Genomic DNA, 18902 nt, shown 5'->3' on the forward strand with positions numbered 1-18902 from the left:
CCTACATCTGCAGAGGTAGGGATCACCCATATAGCATTCCTTCATGGCATTTTTCAGTTCTGTGACCTCAAGCCTTCTAATAGCATACAAAGTTTGCACATGCATGAGTGAACAAATGTCTTCCACGCCTTTGTAAATATTCTCTTGTTAACATGATATTTACAAGGACTCCGTCTGTGGCTGGGATCTTAGAAAGTCTGATGAATATACATATGCAGTAAGCATCAATAGGATACCCCCTGCACAATAACTCCTCAAAAAGCCAACCATTGATGGAAACGGGACGCCCCCTATACATCCTCTCCCCATACTTTCTAGAAATCAAACCAATCCATTAAGGCTGTTTGTGTGTGGCATAACTACGGAAGACAGAATTGTAATTTGAAATACAAAACAGAATTATGACCCAAACACCATCAACAGCTGGAGAACACATCTGGAGGTAGGGAAGAACTGCAGAGAGGGGCTGAAACGCGGGCTCTGTAGTAAGAGAAAGTGAAGCTTAGATGGGACCAGAGGGGAGAGGCACAACATCCTTACTGTTCCCTTTGTGTGAGGACATCTGTAAAATAGTTCTGCCCAACAATTCCACTTTAATTTCATCTCCATTCAAAACCCATTGAAAGTAGCGGCCTGCTTGCTCCAAGCCACGGTGCTAATGAGGTAGCACCATTAGTTCTAAAGCTCAGTCTGAAGTAATTACCTCCAGAGGCATTCCAGCTTCTCTGCAGCAGTGTGGGAAGTGACTGAGATGCCAGAGTGCTTCGGAAGGCTTTAAAGCAGATAGCTCTGAAAACCCCACACTTGGAAACAGCCATCCCTACCAACAATTGTTTCTGTTAGAACCAGTTTCCTAGTTCCCAGAATTGTATTGACACTCCTGGAGACTCTGGGGAGATTTTCAGCAAATGTCAGTACCCCGCTGTGCTTGCTCCAAAGCCCCTCCCATCTCTGCACCTCCTGTTCTGTCCTTCCTGGTTGTCCTTGCTCTCTGCGTGTTCTTGCTGTTTATCTATAAATCCCCCTCCCCTCAGGAAAAGAATGAAGTACGGGGAACAACCTAGTAGGTAAATCTGTGGCACAGGGAAGCAGCACCAAAAGAAAAATAGTGGACTTGATATTGTGGAAAGCCTGGGACTGAAGTGGCAGACGATGTCCATTCCCCTGCTCCTTTTCTCAAGAGGGTAACCACTGTAGTGAGGCCTGTGGGGGGCAGAAATCCTGTGAGGACCAGAGCAAGTAATTCCTGCTAATTGCTCCAACATATGTATGTATCAAGTGGTCCTGGGGTACCTTGGGGTGTCTTGGGGTGTCAGCCATGTGTGTACCTCACCCCAACCCTAAAGGCCCTCTGTAAGCTCCTTCCTTCCTCTGCTCTTGCCCGGCTTAAATTCTGTTTCCCAGGGGCTCCGAGGTATCCTGCCTCCTTCTAGAGCAGGGTTTGCTTAGCCACTGTGATGTCATTTGTTAGTAATTCCTTCCCTTGTCGCCCTCATACGAGTCTGTTCTGCAGCCAAGCAGCCTAGACTCCCGAATGGTGTTTCAAAGCTATTGCTGCCCTTAACGCTTGTTGAAAATGCCTTCCTGGTCACAAATTTCCACTAGCCCTTGCCTCCTCCCCTCCAGTCATAACCCCAGTCCCTCAACCACTGACATCAACAAAGCCTGTGATTTAACCACCCAAGGAGGAGACCTAAGCCCCTGACCCTCTCGCCCTCTGGACTGGTCCCTGAGTAAGCCCCTGACCCTCTCGCCCTCTGGACTGGTTCCTGAGTAAGCCCCTGACCCTCTCGCCCTCTGGACTGGTTCCTGCATCCTGTGGTCCTCCCCTCCTTTGCTGGCCTTGTTCTATAGATGAGCTTGAAACGTTTTCTCCTCAGTGCTCCCTCCCCACAAAATCCCATCTCCCTAAAAAGTCTTCCTTTCCCACCGTCTTCCCCCACTCCATTATCCACAGTGCGCAGTGGGGAGTAGGGATTTGAACCCTCTTTTCTCTCTGCAGAGCTGGATACTTCCTGAGTGTTGGGATGACACGATGCTTGTGGTCCAACATCAATCCCTATAGCACTTGAGTCCATGCTGATTACTTAGTAGGAAAGATATCCGAGGAGCCTCTGATGATAGGTTCTGAGGGGCACAGTGATGTATTCACTCAGCAACATCTTTCAGAGGGGCTGTAATGAGACAGACAGTATGTTCAGCACAGTGGGGACCCAGCCTCCCACAGTTTTCAGTCCAGCCTGGGAGATACTTTCAGAGTGATGAAACCCTCATGGAGGGTGTGTGATTGGGTTTAGTTTCCTCCCTCAGAAGGCTGAGCTTTCCAGTCAGAGTCATGGCACACTCCAATGGCAAATTTTTATTTACCTAGTAATTTTTAAAGAAAAGATTTTCCTTGAAAACACAGGTCCATAAGAATCTGGCATAAATCTAGAGCATATTTTTCTCTACTTGTTTTGGAGACAGGGGAAACTAAAAATGGAAAGAAAAGATGCATCTAAGATGTTTAGACTGCTTGTAAATAAAATAGAATCTTAAGGGCAAGGTCAAAGCACAATGTTATTTTAGCATTCTTATGAATCAAATGGGCTGTTTCATTCTGTTAATGGGGAAATAAAATAAAGTGGTGTTTCTGCCAAGAGTTCATTCTTCCAAATGAGTCTAAATCAAAGAGGAGAACCAGCAGAAAATGGTGCTGAACAGATACAGAACTGCAGGGTGATGAGAAGCCAGTGCTGTTGATTCGGTTTGCATGACAAAAAGCATCAAATTTTTAAATATTAAATATGTGTATAAAAGTACACGTGTGAAGTTTTACATCCAAAACTGAGGGTCAGAGTTCTGAGAAGCCTTGTCATAGTGATCTGAGGACCAGTGACCATGAAACAAAACTGATTGGACTCAAGTGCCTGGATCTTCCAGCTGGGCAGAGGAGATCTGGGCCCACACCTGCTAGCCCCTTTCGGTTCTGTAAAACAGAGCAGCCATACCGAGGCCACAGGGCCGTGTGAACATTAAACAAGATCATCTGGGGAAAACATGTAGATAATATTTGGCACACTGTGAAAAAACAATAGCACAGCAAGGTGACTTAGGTAGAAGTGCTTGCTGCTAAGCCTGGTGAACTCAGCGCACACACACACACACCACATACACACACACACCACACATACACTCACACACACACACACACACCACATACACACACACACCACAACACCACACACACACACCACATACACATACACACACATACACACACACACCACACACACACACCACATACACACACACATACACCACACACACACCACACACACACACACACCACACACACACACACCACACACCACACACACACACACATACACCACACACACCACACACACACACACACCACACACACACACACACCACACACACACACACACACACACACACACCACACATACACTCACACACACACCACACACACACCACACACACACACACACACGCCACACACACACCACAACACCACACACACCACACACTCACACACACACACGCCACACACACACCACAACACCACACACACCACACACTCACACACACACCACACACTCACACACACCACACATACACTCACACACCACACACACACACACCACAACACCACACACACACCACAACACCACAACACCACACACACACCACAATACCACACACACACCACACACTCACACACACCACAACACCACACACACACTACACACTCACACACACACACCACAACACCACACACACACACCACAATACCACACACACACACCACAACACCACACATACCACAACACCACACACACACACCACACACTCACACACACCACACACTCACACACACACCACACACTCACACACCACATACACACACACATACACTCACACACACACACACCACACACACCACACACACACTCACACACCACACACACACCACAACACCACACACACACCACACACTTACACACACACACACCACAATACCACACACACACACCACAACACCACACACTCACACACACACCACACACACACACCACAACACCACACACACACACACCACATCACACACACTGCCACAACACCACACACACACACCACACACTCACACACACCACACACACACACACACACAACATCACACACACTGCCACAACACCACACACACACCACACACGCACACACACCACACACGCACACACACACCACACACTCACACACCACATACACACACACACACCATACACACATCACACACACACACACACACACACCACAACACCACACACACACACTCACACACACCACACACGCACACACACACCACACACTCACACACCACATACACACACACACACCATACACACATCACACACACACACACACACACACACACACACACACACACACGGGGTGGAGAAGGGGAGAGAAATATTTTAAAAGGAAAACTGTAGCTGCTGCCCAGGCCCCACACCCAAGCTCTTCCCAGCCCCACAGCCTGGAGCAGGCAGCACCACTACAACAAGCAGATACGACGGAGAGGTGGGAAAGAGAAAAATGGAGCGGTGTGTGCGCTAGGGAGAGAGGTGGAACTGGAGGCATGATGGCGGTGACAGGTGAGAGACTGGGAAGGGGGGATTCCACAGATGTCCAAAAGAAAGGTAGACTAGAAAAGGGACTAAAACCACTCACAGCCTGGGCTGAGACTGTCCATCCTCTGCCCTTCCCTGGGCTGAGACTGTCCATCCTCTACCCTTTTTTTCAGGCATGAGGGGATAATATCCCTACATTCTTCTACCTGCTTCCCACACGTTTCCTTTAAATTTAAAACGAAAGGCTTAATCTTAGTCTATAAAGGGCTTGCCTTGTAAACATGAGAACCTGAGCTCAGCCACCAGATAAAATATGGGTATTTTTTAAAAACCAGAAATGGTGATACATGCTTGTAATCCCAGCACTAGGGAGGTGGAGACAGGACGACCCCTAGGGCCCACTGGCCAGCTAGCTTAACCCAGTTAGGTGCACCAGGTTCAGCAGAGGACCCTGTCTCAAACAACAAGGTGGACAGCACCTGAGGGATGTCTTCTGGCCTCCACATGCATGTGAACCTGCACACATGTATACACAAACACAGCCACACACCAAAAATAACAACTCGGTGTCTATTATGCTACCTGTAAGATGGATTTCTATGATATGTAATATAATATGCATAAAACACAAAGAAAGGCAAAGAATGCTATTGAATGCCTCACCTTCTTATGAAAATGTTTGCCAAGAAAGTTATTCATAGAAGCATAAGACACTCCTGGCAGAAGGTAAGCTATCTTGAAAAGTACAAAGAGGCTCATTTGCTCAGAAAAGGACCATTAGCCTGATGGTCATTCTATTCATAAGAGGTTGTTGGGGCAACATTGTAGGCACTCCCCTGGTTTCCAGTGCAGGAACATATTTCCATCTCCAAGGAGACACAGGCAGACTTTAGAGTCGATTTCTGTTCCCTTGATTCAATCAGCCACTGTCACAGAGGTAAGGTTCCCAGACTGGCTACTCCAAACCCAGCCTGCACCACCTTGCTGCATCTGCAGGAAACCTTTAGCCTGCATGGATACAGTGAGCCCTCTTAAGCCACTTGGCACTTGGAAGCACTCCCTGCTGCTTGCCAATTAGTCTGAAGCAGCTCTTTCTCTAAGGCTGTGGCCATGAGAACAGCAGTTGCCAATTCTCCCAAGCCCAAAGGATGCTGAACCCAGTGTTTGTCGTCAACCTGGACTTGAAATGTCCTTGGCATAACCTAGCTGAATCCTTAAAAGGTTATTGTCAGCTCAGGAGACACAAAGCTAAACAGCCCACAAAGAAAGGAAAGTGTTCACGCACTGGGAACTACATTTGTGGGTTGCTTTAGATGATAGAGCAAGCACAGTAAACAGATTTTGGTTTTCAGCTCTTCAAACCCACTGAGGTATTTTGGCATTGTCCTGTGAATTCTAACGCCAAATTGTTAATGCACTGTCCTAGGATATTGGTGAGTAGTTGTTTTGGTTTTGTTGTTGTTGTTTGGTTGTTTTCTTAACTCAAGCTAAAACCTGCCAATGGCAGTACATCTATAATGGAGCAGAGCAGGAGATATACATACATACATATATATGACTAAAAATAACACAGGAGCCTATGTGGGAAAGTCATGTGGAGTCCTAGGCAGAGGGGTAGGGGACCACCTGCAGCCTGAACTCCTGTGTGAGCTCAGCAAGGTGCTCCAAGGCCACACTACAAAATGCGCTGTTTCTGGGGCTCTTCTCAGATCCTCTGAAATTTGTCACAGTCTTCTATGAAAACAGAACACAAAACAAGACAAAAAAGCTACATGGGCAAGAATCCTAAGAACAAAGCCATCATTCATTTTACAACATAAGGGAACAAGGGAGAATATCACATCATGTGTGAAGACTCATTTTTATATAAAAGTGTTGGACAGGTTGATCCCTGGAGACAAAATTTAACCCGCAGTACATGTCCAACCATAAAAACATTTGTTCCCGGCCTTGTCTGTTCCAGTTTGTTAACAGACCCACTCTAAGTGGGAAAAGGAATAGAGAGCTCAGAGTAGCAGATGCTGGCATGGTGACAAGGACCACACAGACAGCCCTCCAGAGGCCACCCATGGACCCGCTCATAGACAGGATGTCAGTGGTTGATCAATCTGAGAAAGCCAGTGGTCCATGAACCTTGTCGTTTCTTTCCCAGAAGCTATTTCTACCAGTTTATAAAAGAAAGGTCAATTTTTCCCTCTTCTAGAACATCACAAAGATCCACCACCTTATAGGGCAAAAACCTCCTGAGGTGCCAAGCAGACAGATAATCCATAAATCCGTGTGATTCAAAGGGAAGTGACAGCAAGGATGTCAGGTGGTCAATAAAATAAGTCAGGTAATGCAGAGAAGGAGTACAAGAAAGTATATGTAAAACTGGCAAGAGATTCATTAGTATGTAAACTTAATTAAGTGATCATCTTATGCATTAAGTGGGGAACACTTACTCCAATCCCATTATATATATATACACACACACACACATACACACACACACAGAAAGAGATACACACAAGTGTGCATAAGCTCATGCAGGTTAAAATGGAAAATCTGGGCGGCCCACGTGCTGACTCTTTCTAGCAACTGATGATTCCCAACACAAATTTACTGTCTGTCTACAAGCATCAATACAAGAATAAAAGCAATCATGGTGCTTACTGTTGGTCTTAACTCCAGTACATATTTCAGTCAGCAAATTCTCTTAAAAAGGAAGGAGAAATGGTTAGCAATTGAGAGAACTTGCAGCTTTTACAGAGGACCCAGGTTCAGGTCCCAGCACCCACATCAAACAGCTCACAATTGCCTGTAACTCCAGATCCAGGTGGAGCTGGTACCTCTGGCTTCCTTGGGCCCCACACTCATGTGCACATACTAAACACAGACAAACACATACACACAACTGAAAATAAAATAAATCTTTAGAACATATGAGTCTATGAGCTAGAATCTGAGAGCTAGATACTACTGTTCGGTCCATGGGTATAGAGAGGTTAAGAACATTTTGCAAGATGACACAGCTGGGCAGACCTGGGATTTGAATCTCGATAGACTACAGAATCTGTATTTTTGGCCGTATTTCCATCATACATTTATGCATTTATCATACATATTTAGTTGGAGTTCATAACCAAATTCCAAAATATGTTAACATTTACAGCCTTGTGATCATAGTTTAAAATTTGAACATGTACATACAAATGTACATTGCAAAGAAATATGGTGGCCAATAAAACTTGTTCATTGTTCATGGGTGCTATGACATGGTATCTTAGTTAGGGTTTTTATTGCTGTGAAGAGACACCATGAACATGGCAACTCTTATAATGGAAAACATTTAATTGAGGTGGCTTGCTTACAGTTTCAGAGGTTCAGTCCATTATGATCACAAAGGGGAGCAGCATGCAGGCAGATGTGGTGCTGGAGCTGAGAGTGCCACATCTTGCAGGCAACAGGAAGTCAACTGTGACACTGGGCGGTATCCTGAGCATGAGAATCCTCAAAACCCACCCCCACAGTGACACACTTCCTCCAACAAAGCCAAACCCACTTCAACAAAGCCACACCTCCTAATAATACCATTTCTATGAGATTATGGGGGCCAGTTACATTCAAACCACCACACATGTGCTTATGATCCCAGCTACTGGGATGGCTGATGCAGAAAAATTAGTATCTTTATTAGAAAAGATATCAGAGAGTCAGTGTTTCTCTGTCTCTCCCCTCCCTCCCTCTCTCCCTCCCTCCATTCCTCTCTCTTTCTCTTTGTCCTCCTACCTTGTGAGTATGCACATACGTGTATGTGTGTGTGTGTGTGTGTGTGTGTGTGAGAGAGAGAGAGGAGAGAGAGAGAGAGAGAGAGAGAGAGAGAGAGAGAGAGAGAGAGAGAGAGAGAGTGTTAAGAGCACAAGGAAAAGTCAGCCATCTTCAAATCTGAAGGAAAGACCTCACCAGAACCTGGCCACACTGACATCCTGCACTCAGACTCTAGAATTGTGAGGAATATATCCCCACAGCTCAAGCCACCCACTCTATGGTATTTTGTTATGGCAGCCTGAGACGACTGCCTAATATAGTCATTGCAAGAACTAAATGAGACGCACATGTAGAATGCTAATTGCCTTGGCACTAAATAGTCAGTGGGTGCCAGCTGCTATTGCTAAGCATGAACAACAGTGTTCATGTGAACTCATGGCTTAAAAACCAGAGAAACAATGTGTCACTGTACAAAAGATGTTCTACTGTTTTATTAGCATTTGCATTTGATTAGTCTTGACAAATAGAATTAACTTTACAATACTAAGGTTTTAGTGCTGGGGAAATAGTTCCATCAGTAAAGTACTTTCTTCACTACTACAGGGATCTGATTTGGGTTCCCAGAGGCCATACAGAATAGGAAAGCATGGTGGCATGCACCTGTAATCACAGTGCTTGGGAAAGAGACAGGTAGATCCCTGGAGTTTGCTGGCATGCCAGCCTAACCTAATGAGCATGGTGAATGGGAGACCCTGTCTTAAAAATAAGGTGGTGGCACACTAGAGGAATGACACCCAAGCATCCCCTCTGTCCTCCATATGCATGCACATGCACGGGCATATGCATGTGTACCAATGGACACATGTATACACATATACCCAAACATTTTGTCAGATTTCAATTTTTAATGAGAAACTAGGTTTTCTTTTACATTTATTTATTTATGTGTGTGTAAGGACACATGTGTATTCATGCCACAACACGTGTGGAGGTCAGAGATCAGTTTATAGGAGTCATGTCTCTCCTTCCACAGTGTGGGTCCTAGATAGAACTGAAGTCATTAGACTTGGCAACAAGCCTCACTCACTGAGCCGTCTCACCGGCCCTCAGTTTTAAACCATGTATGACAATTTTTCTGCTCAGGAAAGAGGAGACTATCTTACCTATGTACATGCCCCATCAAAAGACTAGACAACAACTACACATGGCATATCTGAGAAAATAAAAAAAAATCTCACAATTCAAAATGAATACAGACTCAATGGGGTATGTATCTCATCCTCCCTCCACTCCCCAAAAAAGCAAATTTCACTGTGAAGAAATCATTCTGCATCACATGTGAATTCTCAAGATTGGTGACTTTTTGACATTTGAACCATGAACCAAAGCATGCAGAATTCATGAAAGGAAGGGCAAAGGTGATCTTGAAACACCTTGAAAATCCAGAACATGTCTCTTGGGATTGACTTTGGAGCAAGCAACTAGCCCACTAAGTCACTAAAATGAGATGTTCCCCCAGATGCTCATGTTTACTTCAAAAGCCGTACATGTCCACCACAGAAGCATAAAGGGGCTCTGAAGGAAGACTGAACAAAGTACCTGGCAATTCACATGTGTGCACATGTGTAACCATGTACATGGAGGCCAGAGGACAACCATAGGTGTTGTTCCTCAGAGGTTGTCCAGCTTGTTTCTTGAGACAGGGTCTCTCAATATCTTGGAACTCAACAAGTTGGCTAGGCTGGCCGGCCAATGAATCCCAGGGATCTACCTGCCTCCTCAGCTCTAGGATTACAGCTGTGCACCAGATGGGTCCCTGGGATTGGACTCAGGCCCTCATGCTTACAAGACAAGCACTTTACTGACTTAGACATCCTTCCCAGTTCTAGGAATTTGTTAAAATGACAATTACATTAGCTTGTTCAAACAGCCACAACAAAGCACCAGTAGGCACAGACAAATCAATTTAAAAGTAGGGAGTCACGTTCCCACTGTCAGGAGCTGGAAATCCAAGATCAAGGTCCTTGCAGAATTAAGTTCTTGTGAATGGCTCTCCATGCTGTTCAGGTGTTCATCTCCCGATGTCCTCAACCCTCTGTGTCCAAGTCTCCTCTGCTTATAAAAAGACCATTTAATGTTGGGTAAGGACCCACTCTACTGACTTCATTTTGGTTCAATTACCTCTTTAAAAAAGCTATCTCGTTTTCTTCAAAGGTGTAGGCACTGGTAAAGTACTCGGGATCCTATAAATAACACCTCACCCGTGCTTCTGTAAATGAAACTCATTAGGTCAAGAAGAAGTTGGGGAGAGGAACAGGATGAAGAGGAGGAGAAAGAGGAGGAGGAGGAGGAGAAGGAGGAGGAGGAGGAGGAGGAGGAGGAGGAGGAGGAGGAGGAGGAGGAGGAGGAGGAGGAGAAGAAGAAGAAGAAGAAGAAGAAGAAGAAGAAGAAGAAGAAGAAGAAGAAGAACAAGAACAAGAACAAGAAGAACAAGAAGAACAAGAACAAGAAGAACAAGAACAAGAACAAGAACAAGAACAAGAACAAGAACAAGAACAAGAACAAGAACAAGAAAGTTGGCAAGAGGACCTGGACCAGTTATAATATTAACAGGATAAGAGAGGGATAAGGAGGACTACAACCAAATGCATTATATACATACATGAAAGTGTCACAATGAAATCCATTATACATTACTAACATAGAGTAATAAATAAAGATTGAAAAAGGCTATCTCCAAACACAGGCACTTGCGGGGGTTGAGTTTCAATGTATAAATGTCAAGTCTTAATGGGAGGACACAATTCAGGCCATAAGAACGACCCATGAAATAAGGATACAGAAAAGAGGGTATGACTGGGACAGGCACATTCCACCAAAGAGGCATAAAATTTCCCAACTCCAGGAACTGGTGGTGGAAAGGGGGACAAGTCACCAGGGTTCTTCCCAGCACCCTGATGTGTGCACCATGTCAAGACACATGCAGGCAAAGCCTCAGCACATAAACTTGGAGGAGGGTCAGGGCGAGCAACCACAGGGAACTGGGTGCTCCAGTGAGCTCCCCAGGGAATGGTGATGAAGTGATGGAGGACACAGTTAAGTGGCCCCACAGAAGACTCACATCTGCAAGAAGTGCTGCGCTGAGTTCTTCAGTCCCACTGAGTTAAAGGTTGCACTAAAAATTCTTCTGTCCTCATCATGAATGTCAATGAGAAGCCAGTGCCTTCAGATGACTTCCGAGGAGCTGTCCTGAGCCACTAGCCAGCCAGCCCAAGCAGTAAGGACAGTCATCAATCCCAAGAATAGTAGCAGCTCAGGGGACTCAAAGGAAAATCTGGGCACAGAGTTCATCCTTTACTTAAAGACAGAGGACAAAAGCCACTTTCCCAAAGGTAAAGTGGTCAACACCAGTGTGACTCTGCAGGCGCTCTGAGGTGCCAAGATGGCAGTGAACCAACGGAGCATAGACACACCACAGTGCCTGTGCCAGCTGCGCACAGCATCCCATAGGTCCTGGAGCAGATCCTGTGTCTGCAACAGCAGTAGCTTCAAATGATCCAGCTCACAGAACAAACCCCAGTCTAGATGAACATGTGGCTCACGCATGCACTCCACTATAGAGTGGCTGGTGTGGACACTCTGACAACTTTAAGCAACTGTGTCCCATAAGGTACCCACTGCAGTAGCTCTGCTCATCCAGAAAGCCCCAAGCCTGCTCTGTCTCTAGATGCCTTGAAACAACCAAGCTGCTTCATGCCAGCCTCTCCTCCACAGCCAGCTCACTATCATTGGCTCTTACACCCTTCACCTTGAAGTCTGATAGTATTTTGGTTCTCCTCAACTTCATGTCTGGCCTCCCAAGCACCCTGCTACCTCAGGCCTCTGCTCTATGCGCTTTCAGAGTCCCTTCTCCACTGCCCAAACATCTCTGCCTCCACTTTGGAAGTCAAGGCCAAGGTCTTATGTGGTACCAACCTCCCCTGAATGTATATCCAAGTACAGCCCACCTGTGTCAAAGTTGAAGTTTATGGCACCTTTGTGGGATCCTCCACCATGACACCTTTGCTAGAAGTACAGCCATGTTGAGAGGTCACTGCTGCAGAGTGTGGGAAGAACTTTTCATCTACCAGGGCCCTTCAGATGCACACCAGAGAAAAGCCTTTTGTCCGCAACATACACAGTGGAGCCCTCACCACCAAACACAACCTGAAGGTCCACTACATTACATACTGGACCAACAATAACTCTATCTGCCAGGGTAGAAAGCTTAACACAGAGAACCCATGACTGTGCTGGATGGGAAGGGAAAGAGAATGTCTGAGATGTTTCCCAAGGAACTCCTGTGGGCATGGACCCTGCTGTGTAGAACCAGTACATCAGCGTCCTCAACGGCAGTCTAATCATGAAGACCAAGGAGACCTCTGTGATCCAAAGTAGAGGCATCCCCACCCTGCCTGTGTCCCTGGGGACCATCTCTGTGGTAAGCAATGCCACACTTTGCAAGCCAGGACGTGGAGAAGCCTAGTGTTTGAGACTGTGTGACCAAACACCAGTTCCCCTAATTTCTTGGAGAAAACGAGATTGCAGTCAGCTAAGGTGGAAGAGAGATGCAGCCAGAGCAAGATTCCAGAATTTCTGTTTTATTTTTTAGTTTTCCTTTTTTCTTAATCCATCTCCTCCTGCCTTTTCTCTTCTCGATATGCAAATGATATTTATGTTTGTGAACACAGCCGTGGGCAATCCTATAATCATGACTGCTACTATGTTGCTTTCCAAAAAATTGAAAACAAAAAATAAGAAAATAGAAAAACAAGACAAAATACTAAAACACGATTTTTTTTTTTTTTGCTTATTTTTGTTTTTTTAATTTTGGAAAGAAGCAGGTTTTTAAAAGTAATTTTGTTGCTTGGGGCAAATCATATACTAGAAGTTTTGTATGACCTCATAGTTCTTTCCAAAGACTGTCACCTGTGTCATATCAAAACAGCTGCGACTCACTGGACTGCAGGGGAAGAGACAACTACTTAACCCAGTGGAGGGTGGAGCTGCCAGTGTATTGTGTACTTCCTTGGCAACTATGTTTGGGTAAATGGACATCTGTGAGGGAGAACTGGTTCCTATACTGTATTCATCTTGTAGATTTTTTTGTTTTTTATTGTTGTTGTTGTTTTAATGTACTTTAACAGGAAAGAAAGAAAAAAAAAAACCTCAGAAAACTAAAAAAATTAACCACCTCCTTCAACGGTGAAGCCTTTGGTAAGATGCCCTCCACAAACTGACCTTGGTCCCTGGGGAGCCCAGGACTTATTCCTGCTGCTTAGTAAACATTTTGGATGCCCAAGAATGCCACCTGCTCACCACATCTTACACAAACCACCTTCTTCCCAGACCCTGGAGTGGATGGGCATCAGAGAGGGAACCTCAGGTGACTTGATATGGTTCTTCAGTGCCTGCAGCATGGAAGAAATGCATGTTCCTTTTTAAGAGAGAAACTCCCAACAGGGCCAGTTCTTCCTATTACACTTCCATGATCTTTCTGTTGCTATTGTTTCAGTTTCCTTACTCCAAGTCCTGAAGATTTTCACACACACACACACACACACACACACACACACACACAGAGCCATTATGAAGGCTACAAAGGCAGGACAGGGAGGTCTTGGAAGTGAGGGCTTTATCTACCTCATTTTATTTATTTTTTGTAGGAGAGAGAGAGAAAGAGAGAGAGAGAGAGAGAGAGAGAGAGAGAGAGAGAGAGAGAGAGAATCTCCTTTGCTATTTTGTGACCACCAAAGTATTCCCAGATCTTAAACCCGAGAGGCCAAATACTAGTGAGAAAGGCTGGATGTTCAAGATGTCTTCATGGTTAGTGTCATGGGTTTGTTTGTTTTTCTATTACATGTATGTACATGTAATAACTTTGAACAGCTGTTGTAACTGTGCTCTTATGGTTTAATGAGGAAGAAGAGGCTTATTTCTCCAAAGAATGTGAATGAAGGCTGTCAGTCAAAGTTTCCCCTCTTTGTTGTTGCACCTGATTTTAGGATCCAAAATTTTGTTGTTTTGGTTTTTGCCTGGTCATGCCTTTCCTTCTGGGATTGTAAGTAAACCCTGTGGAAAAAGCATTCACTGGCTCACCTGTTCACCTGTTTGCACTATGAAGTGGATATGGTTACAGAGAACATACCAGCTATGGTTTTATCACACCCTGTGAATGAATTGTGAACCACAGTGTAGTTTTACTTGCTGATGCTGTCTGTCCGAAAATAAATTTTGAATATTTTTCTGCCCCCCAAAGAGGAAAGAAAAGAGCAATATACAAACATACATTGATAAAATATATAGAGATAGTAATAACCCAGGGATATGTATGTAGTCAGGAACAGCCCAGGATGCATGCACCCACAGTGATGCATCACCATTCCATTCCCCTAATTGGCCAGAATTTTAAAGTCTGACAGTATCAAACATTGGCAAATAAATGGATTAATCACTGGATATAATACTGAGCTGTATTGGAAAGTACACATGATGCAAAGAAATCAAGTTCATTTGGTGTTGTCCATGGTGCCCTTAACCTATGACCCAGAAATGTCTATCCTAGGACTAGTAACTAGTAAGCCTTGCACACCTCCATCAATAGGCACAGAGAAGCCCTCAGCAGGACTCCTGTAACAGACCAGTGGAAAACCAGCTGTCTATCCATGATTACAACACATATGTAATGTGTATTACAGTATATACGTAATATGTGATCCTAGAATGGAAACGGCCATTGATAAGAAACTTATGGACAAACCAAGGGTGCAGACGAATATCAGAAACAGAAAGGTGGGTGAAAAGGCAACTCAAAAGTATCTACAGACTAGTGCTTCAGTTAATTTACATTTCAAAGCATTCAAAACATAAAATACAGGACTAGAGAGATGGTTCAGCGGTTAAGAGCACTGACTGCTCTTCCAAAGGACCTGGGTTCGATTCCTAACACCCACATCAGGTGACTCACAACCTCCTGTCACCCCAGCTCCAGAAGGTCTGGAACCTTCTCCTGGCCTCCACAGGCACCATTTTCCCCAGTGTATACCTCCTCACAGACACATACATGCACATGATTTAAAATAAAATAAAATGAACCAAATACTTATCTAAAAAACACACATTCTTTGGGACACAAACATACATGTTAAAAATCATAAATAAAAAAGGAAAACTAAATATAAAATCTAAGATAATGGTCCTTCTGAGGAAGAAACAGAAGTAGTGGGTGGAATACACTCTAGAAGTATTTGCTGAATCTATTCCAAACCCTGTAAAATTTATCAAGGGTTTTCTTATAATTTATTTATGCTCTACATCCAATACTTAAAACAACTAAAATACACACTGGAAGTTGGACACATCAGATACAAATGCTAGGCAAGACTATGTATTAGAGATGACTCTAAAACACCAGCTGTATCTCTGTCAATTTCTCTTTTAAAACTAAGATCTCTGTACGTGAAAAGCCTAACTTCCCAGCACCAATCCAGAATCCCACAGCCTGACAAGCTGTCAAGTGCTGTCCCAAAAGGAAGAGGAAGCCCAAACACTGTATTTGCCCAACTCTACTACAGGAGAGAACATTGTGTGGTATTAGGAAACATCACTCAAGCTCACAAGCATAGAATTGCCTTTGCCTGTATCCTAGGGCTCTCAAGGAAGATGGGTGGAGCAGAGGAAGTGTGAACTGAAAGGGGAGAGACAGTCTGTCTTATGAAATCACCCCAGCTTTCTCTGCTTGCTTCTGCCTGTTCAGTAGATGCTGTGTTTTAACACAATTCAAAAGCAATTAATAAAAAAGTTCCATCAGGGTCATATGGGACATTTAAATGTAATAGTGGTTCTCACCATTTTCCCAGATAAGAAAATCTGAAGACATGCTTCCTGGATTCTTAATGGCCCTCTTCCACACCTTCCAGGTCTTTGGGTTATTTAACCAAGACAGCCACGTGGACAGAGAGTCAGACCAACTATGTTTCCCACAAGGGTTTTTGAATCATTATCCTTTTTAACACTCCTCACCAGCTTTATAACAATTTTTGATACATTATACCTCAAATCCTTAAAAAAACCTAAAAGTTTCTTTCCAGGTCAAGGCCCAACACACGTACCTAACTTCCACCAGGATCATCATGGAGCATCAACACCTTGTGATAAAAGCAGAAGCAGATAGGAAATCAGGGCATCTAAAGTCCCAATACAGAAATCATGTTGAAAATAGGAGCCCTTGTTTCTACTTAGAAACTAAAAGACTACCATGTCCAAATATCTTCATGACTCACAACTAGCCTTGAGTATTGTCAAGAGCCAATGGCGTTCATAAACATGATGCAGGACCTCAAGCCACCTCCCTACAGCCTTCCAGGAGGTTCTGCTGGGCCAGTAGGGGTATAACATCGCAATGCTGAGCACTGTTAAATTCAATTAAGTTTCAAAAATGTCAAAATACAGCAAGGAAATCCTGTTACATCATGTTATGGGAGCTGGACAGAGGCAGGAATGTGTTGCATAACTTATTTATAGCAGGCATGATCAAAGCAAAAGGGAACCAGGACAGAGAGACCCATCATTGCCACCTAGACTGATCAGCACATGCAAACCTGTAGTTTTCCTGGTGGATAGAGACCCATGGGTTGCAGAAACAGCTTTAAATGCTCAGTGGTTCAGGGAACCATTAGAACGAAGCTTTGGGAGGCTTAGTCATAATAGGGTGTAGATGTAACCAACCGTCTTATTAAATAAGAAACACAGAGCCAATTCAGAGAAGAAAGCCAAGAGGTCAGAACTAAGAGCCTTACCCTTCCTGCTTCAGCTATCCTGCTTCAGCCAAGAGAGCTCTCCGAAAAAGGGACCTACTTCCTGTGTGTATGCCTTTTTATAGTCTAGCTGTTCTGCCTTCTCATTGGTTGTAAACCTAAACACGTGACTGCCTTGTCATTGCCTGTATGTACCGCCCTCCAGGTCCTTAAAGGCATGCGCCACCACCGCCACGCACTTGCTATGGCTCTAAAACTCTGACCCCCAGGCAACTTTATTTATTAACATACAATTAAAATCACATTTCAGTACAAGTAAAATACCACCACAATAGGGTTTATCACTTTCTATTTATAGCCCCTCACAACTATTAACAGAGCAATTAGAGAATTAGGCGTTTTCAGAACTGACCAGCCACACGGCATGGGGTGCTAGTCTAATCATAGGAGCCCTTTAAGAGAGAGAAGCCTGGTTGTTAAGATGCTAAAGGGGTCTTCATAGCAGTATTATAGTTTGGGGTGGGAATTCCAGGTTATAAAGTAAATGGCAGCACATGTCACCATGAGCATCAGGCTCTGTTTTGTTTCTAGGCGCAGTGACCTACTCAGTTGTGACAGAGCATGAGAATCAAGGGACACAGGAACAATGCCAGAGGTTGGAAATGCCCAAGACCCGAAAGGAAGCAGCTGATAGCTGGGGGGACCCTGTCAGTCACAGGTTCCAAGGAGGACATCTGAGCCTAGCATGTGAGAATGAAAAGCCTGAGCAGGGCAGCTCCCCTCCCTGGAACCTGCTGGACAGTCCTGAGCAGGAAAACTGCAACAGGGACAGAGCAAAGGTGAGGAGTTGAGGGTGCAGTGTTTGCAGGTCAGGATGGATCCTAAACACTGTTCACTGCTTAGGACCAACATAAAAGGAGTGATGGTACAAACTGTGCACTCTGGATATGAAGTCTCCTCCTCTGAGCCTGAACTGACCTCCCTTCTGTAGCCCTAGGTCCTTGCTTCCTCCACACAGAACACTACAGCCACAGTTGGCAGAAAAGTAGACCTTGAGGCCATCTCAGGATGCTTCTAAAATTTTTGGGGACCCGGTGCATATGTTGCAGGGGAAAATGGAGTTCCTTTGGGGGAGGGCTTAGTCTCATTTACAAAAGAATTTTAAAACAGAGTTGGTAGGTATCTCAAGAACAATTTTATTAGAGTTTGAGAGACAAAAACCAGGGCAGACCAGCTGTTAAGTCTTGACAGTGGTCAAGGAGACAGAGAAGAAGAGGAGTCAACGCCAAACCTGTAAGAAAGCAGGCAGGTTCAGTGATGGTGACCAGTAAGCAGCCGCATGGCAGACAGGCAGCTGTAAGGCAGAAGGAGGGAGCTTCGGGGGAGGGGGAATGAGAAACCTCAGAGACTCAGGGAAAGCGTGCTCAGGCTTTGTCCAGTATCAGAAAGAAAAAGATATTAGAAGATGGAAAAGCAAAAAGTTATGCCTTTCCGGGTAACTCAGGAAACCTGTCTGGCTGCACGCAGTTTTACAAGATGGAAGCTCAGCAAGTAACTGCCCAAGGGAAGGGTTTCTGGGAAGGGTAAGTACATTATCTCATTAAGGAGATAATTATTCCTCCCCTCTTCTTAGCATGGTTTTAAGAAAATCAGCTTCCCTGGGGGATGGACTCCTGGTAGGTGATTGACAAGCCCAGCTGGATTAACTCTTAAGGGAGGAGAT

The 18902-nt window shown here is 44.7% G+C and overlaps 1 pseudogene; it reads left to right on the plus strand.

Moving 5' to 3' along the window:
• The first annotated feature begins 11352 nt into the window (after positions 1-11352).
• LOC131906225 (sal-like protein 4) lies at positions 11353-12979 on the plus strand (annotated as a pseudogene).
• The last annotated feature ends 5923 nt before the right edge of the window (positions 12980-18902 follow it).

Source organism: Peromyscus eremicus, chromosome 3, assembly GCF_949786415.1.
Source record: "Peromyscus eremicus chromosome 3, PerEre_H2_v1, whole genome shotgun sequence".
Taxonomy (NCBI): domain Eukaryota; kingdom Metazoa; phylum Chordata; class Mammalia; order Rodentia; family Cricetidae; genus Peromyscus; species Peromyscus eremicus.